The following is a 5,440-nucleotide window of genomic DNA, read 5'->3' as shown; positions in this document are numbered from 1 at the left end:
GCAGGAGAACGAAGGTGACGGGGCAGGAGATGGAGGTAGGCCCAAGGGAAGAGGCCATGGAAGGTAAGTGTAGCAGGTTGGGTTCTTTGCCACGGTGTGGGGCTGTAGACTCTGTGGTCCGCAGGAGTATACAGTGGAAAGAAGTCTATCACCCAAGCCCCTCAGTCGCCCAGATTCCCTTCTAAAGGTGGCCCCTGGTTCCAGCTTTTTGTGTGTCGCTGGCTTTTCCCCAGTCAGAGAAGCCCTGTTTGCCCTCTAAACTCCTGTCTCCACCTCTTGGCTGGAGATGTGTGGATTTGAACCTAGAAATTCTGTACTAGAAAAAAGCCTGATAGTTTTCAGTTTTGATTGTGATGTCATCCCAGACACATGTGGTTAAAACAGTGCTCTCAGGGCACCAAGAACACAGATCGGTGCTCCCACTGGGCGTGAGTGAATGGGGGGTTGAACACAGGAACACTCTTCGTTAATTTGCTTGTTACTCATCGTTCCTTCACAGCCTCTGAGGCCCCGCTACCCACCACGGCTCCTCAAACTAGGATTCAGAACAAAGCTTCCTGCTTCCCAGCCCAGTGCTCTTTCCTGCCATTCCAAGCATATCCTGACTAAATGCTTCCCAACCCCATGACATGGGGTATATCGTGGATTGAATTGTGTCCTCCACAAATATATGTGAGTTTGGCTAGGTCATGATTCTCTTGTATGACAGTTTTCCATTTTCTGATGTGATTTCCCTATGTGTTGTAAATCCTATGACTATGAGGTAACAAGTTGGATTAGTGGCAGTTATATTGATGAGGTCTACAAGATTAGGTATGTCTTAAGCCAATCTCTTTTGAGATAGAAAAGAGAGAAGCGAGCAGAAAGACATGGGGACCTCATACCACCAAGAAAGCAGTGCCGGGAGCAGAGCTTGTCTTTTGTACCAAAGATTCCTGTGCTGAGATGCTCCCAGACCAAGGGAAGACACGCATTGCAAGGACCTTCCTCCAGAACTGACAGAGAAAGCCTTCCGCTGGAGCCAGCACCCTGAATTTGGACTTCTAGCCTACTGGATTGTGAGAGAATCAACCTGTCTTTGTTAAAGCCGTTCACTTATATTTCTGTTATAACAGCACTAGATGACTAAGACAGGGTGTCTGGTGGTGCTGGGAGAGCACCTAGGGATTTCTTGAAGGACTTTGGCTTGGCTGCTTTGTGAGTCTTGATCTGAATCCAAAGATTGTTGAGTGGCAAACCTGCCTGCCAGGTTTTGGGTGGTGGGACATGTGTCTAAGAATTTCAGGTTGGCCAACTGCTGTGGAAACAACTAGTAATGAAGGCTACAACTGATGAAGCTCCTACTGCACACAGGCTCTGTCCCGACCTTTGACCTCACTGCCCTGGGTTCTTGCAGTGACCCTGTCTCATGTGTCAGGCAACTGGCCCAGAGAGGCCAAGTGCTTTCCCACTGGCCAGTGTCAGGCTTTGAACCTGTGTCTGTATAATCCTAGAGCTAACCTTTCTTTTGATACCATGTGTCAACCAAACACTTTGTGATGGCCATGTCCTTCTGCACATGTATGGAAGTAATCATCCTTATGAAGCAGAAGTTAACAATTTTTCAAGCTTGATATTAGGGTTTGATCAAAGCAGAAACTTTCATTGTTGACATTGAACGTTTAGTACTTTGAGTGTTGCTGAATTAGAATTGTGCAGGGTTCAAATACCCTCTCCCATTTAAAGTCTTCCTTGTCTGTGAGTATGGTTTTCCTTAGGAAACTCTTGAAAGTGACTAAGTTACCTTTTATCCAAAAAGAATAGGCTTCTGAGTTTTAAAAGGCCTTAGAGACCTTAGCGTTTGAAGATCCCTCAGTGGCTGGGGCATGCTGGGCCTCCTACAGAGACGTGTTGAAGAGCAGACTCTATACTGGTTGTGGCTGGGGTGTGAACAGTTATCTGCAGTGCAATGGCTCAGCACATGAACCCAGCCAGGCACAGGGGACACACGGAGGAGATAGGAGCCAAGGAAGACTTCACAAAGGTAATGACATCTCAGCAGGGTCTTGAAGGATGAGTAAAAGTTTATCTGACAAAGCAGTAGAAGGGCGTTGAGGTTTGGGGTGTAACAGTCTGGTTCGTGTGACCAGAGAATAAAGTAAGAACTAGGGAGCAGCAGTAGATGGAGCAGGAGAGGGAAGCAGGGGCCATGTCATGGAGGGCCTGAATGCCAGACCTAAGAGCTTGATCTTATGAGTGGTAGGATCCATCAGAAGGTCATTTTTAAGCTACTGTGTCATGTCAAGGATTAAATTTTAGATTATTCTGATAGATTAAATAAAGTGAGACTGGAGGCAGGGTGTCTAGTGCTGCTGTAGAAGAAATACCACAGTTAGGAGGCTTTAACAGATATTTATTTTCTCATGGTTTAGGAGGCTAGAAGTCTGAATTCAGGGTGCCAGCTCTAGAGGAAAGCCCTCTGTCCTTTCTGGAGGAAAATCCTTCTCTCTTTCAGCTTCTCTTCCTTGGATTCTTGGTGATCTCCACATAACATTAGTCTTTCCATATTTGTGCTTCCTTCTGTGCCTAATCTGAGCAAGTTATTAATTTCTCTCTGCCTCTGTTTCTTCATCAGAGTTGGAGGGTTGAAGGCGGGCAGTGCCTGGGCACATAGTGTTGACCATGATGATGAAGATGATATTATTGCCCTGGGGACTGACTCCCAGGTTCCTGGCTGGGAGTGGCTGCTGGCACTGTCCACTGAGCTTTGGGGAAGAATAGATTTGGTTGCAAGGATGGTGAGGGTTGGGTTACCGAGTGTGAGGTGCTTGAGTGGAGCTGTTTTGAGGCAACTGGACATGAGCATCTAGGGCTCAGCCACCAAGTTAGTAATTTACTTCAGACTCAGTTTCGTACTCTGGTCTGCAGGGAAACTCATAATGAATGGCTTGTATGAGGATTAATTGAATTCGCATAAACACAAGTGCCCAGCACAGGATGAACATTTAGAAACTGTTGATTGTCTGGGACTAAACTCGTTAAAGAAGTTTTGGTTCTGTCATGGATTGAATTGTGTCCCCCCAAAATATCTGTCAAATTAGCTGGGCCATGAGTCCCAGTATTGTGTGCCTGTCCACCGTTTTATGTGATTTCCCTATGTAAGTCTTATCACTATGATGTAATGAGATGGATTAGAGGCAGTTATATTGATGAAAGCTATAAGATTGGATAGTGTCTTCAGCCAGTCTCTTTTGAGATACGAAAGAGAAGTGAGCAGAGAGACGGGGGGTGGGGGGGGGTCTCATACCACCAAGAAAGGAGTGCTGGGAGCAGAGCATGTCCTTTGGAGTTAGGGTCCTTGTACGGAGAAGCTCCTATTCTGGGGAAAGATTGATAAGAAGGCAGAGAAAGCCTTCCCCTGGAGCTGATGCCCTGAATGTGGACTTTCAGCCTACTTTACTGTGAAGAAGTAAATTTCTGTTTGTTAAAACCACCCACTTGTATTTCTGTTACAGCAGCACTAGATAACTAAGACAGGTTCTTACCTACTGTCCTTCGCAAAGATCTCAACAAAACTCTCTTCAGAGCCTATCTACTCAGTGATTTGAAACAGCCGGAAATGGTAGCCAAGGGGGAGAGCAAAGGCAGGTTCATAAGGAGCACCTTCTGTGGGCTGACGTGCTGGTCTGAACTGAGGCCTGAGGTGTTAAAAAAAAAAAAAAAACGCAAACCATTCAGAAGTGTTTATACTCTCTTTTAAAAAAGTGATGATGCTGTCTTACCCTCACCCTTCATTCCCTCTTATTAGCAGTTTCATGTGTAAACTTCCAAAACATTTCAGTTATTTAGACATAAATTTTTGTATAAATAAGGGGCAAGTATGCATATTGTTTTGTAGCTTTCATTTTTCACTTAAAAATGTGTCACCTTTAGTGACATCGCTGAGTTTTAGAGTAGGGAAATCCAAAACTTTGCCGCTCCACTAAAGCAATGATTAAGCTGGCAAAAAATTGTCAGAATCTTTTCAGAATTCTGGAATCTAGTTAAAAACTGATGACACCAGGGGAATGCTTAATGAAGAGAGAAACTGCTACATTCTTTTTTTTTTCTTGTGCTAAGTGTTAAGTGAAAGTTTACAATTCAAGTCAGTTTCTCATACAAAAACTTATACACACATTGTTATGGGACCCAAGTTGTTCTCCCCATAATGTGACAGCACACTCCTTCTCTCCACCCTGTATTTCCTGTGTCCATTCAACCAGCTCCTGTCCCCTTCTGCCTTCTCATCTCATCTCCAAACAGGAGCTGCCCACATAGTCTCATATGTCTACTTGAGCTAAGAAGCACACTCCTCACCAGTATCATTTTATGTCTTATTAAAAAAAAAAACCCAGTGCCATCAAGTTGATTCCGACTCACAGCGACCCTATAGGGCAGAGTAGAACTGCCCCGTAGAGTTTCCAAGGAGCGCCTGGCAGATTTGAACTGCCAGCCCTTTGGTTAGCAGCTGTAGCACTTAACCACTACGCCACCAGGGTTTCCTTTTATGTCTTATAGTCTTTGAAGAGTTGGCTTCGGGAATGGTTTTAATTTTGGGCTAACAGAGAGTCCAGGGGCCATGACCTTTGGGGTCCCTCCAGCCTCAGTCAGACCATTAAGTCTGGTCTTTTTACTAGAATTTGAGTTCTGCATCCCACTTTTCTCCTGCTCCATCAGGGATTCTCTGCTGTGTTCCCTGATAGGGCAGTAATTGGTGGTAGCCAGGCACCATCTAGTTCTTCCGGTCTTAGGCTGATGGAGTCTCTGGTTTATGTGACCCCTTCTGTCTCTTGAGCTCATATTTTCCTTGCATTTTTTGTGTTCTTCATTCTCCTTTGCTTCAGGTGGGTTGAGATCCATTGATGCATCTTAGATGGTCACTTGCTAGCTTTAAAGACCCCAGATGCCACCCACCAAAGTGGGAGGCAGAGCTTTTTCTTAATACGCTTTGTTATGCCAATTGACCTAGGTGTCCCCAGACCCCTGTCCCTATTATTCCATCCCTCGAAGTGTTTGGTTGTATTCAGGAAACTTCTTAGCTTTTGGTTTAGTCCAGTTGTGCTGACTTCCCCTGTATTGCGTGTTGACCTTCCCTTCACCTAAAATAATTCTTGTCAACTATTAGTGAATACCCCTCTCCCTCCCTCGCCACCCTCATAACCATTGAAGAGTGTTTTGTTCTGTTTAAACCTTTTAAGTTCTTATAATAGTGGTCTCATACAATATTTGTCATTTTGTGACTGACTAATTTAACTCAGCATAATTCCTTCCAGATTCATCCATGTTATGAGATGTTTCATGAATTCATCATTGTTCTTTATTGTTGTGAAGTATTCCATTGTGTGAATATACCATAATTTGACTATCTGTTCATCCATTGATGGGCACCTTGGTTGTTTCCATCTTTTTGCTATTGTAAACA

Source organism: Elephas maximus, chromosome 2 (assembly GCF_024166365.1).
Source record: "Elephas maximus indicus isolate mEleMax1 chromosome 2, mEleMax1 primary haplotype, whole genome shotgun sequence".
NCBI lineage: Eukaryota > Metazoa > Chordata > Mammalia > Proboscidea > Elephantidae > Elephas > Elephas maximus.
This window is presented reverse-complemented; position numbering follows the sequence as displayed.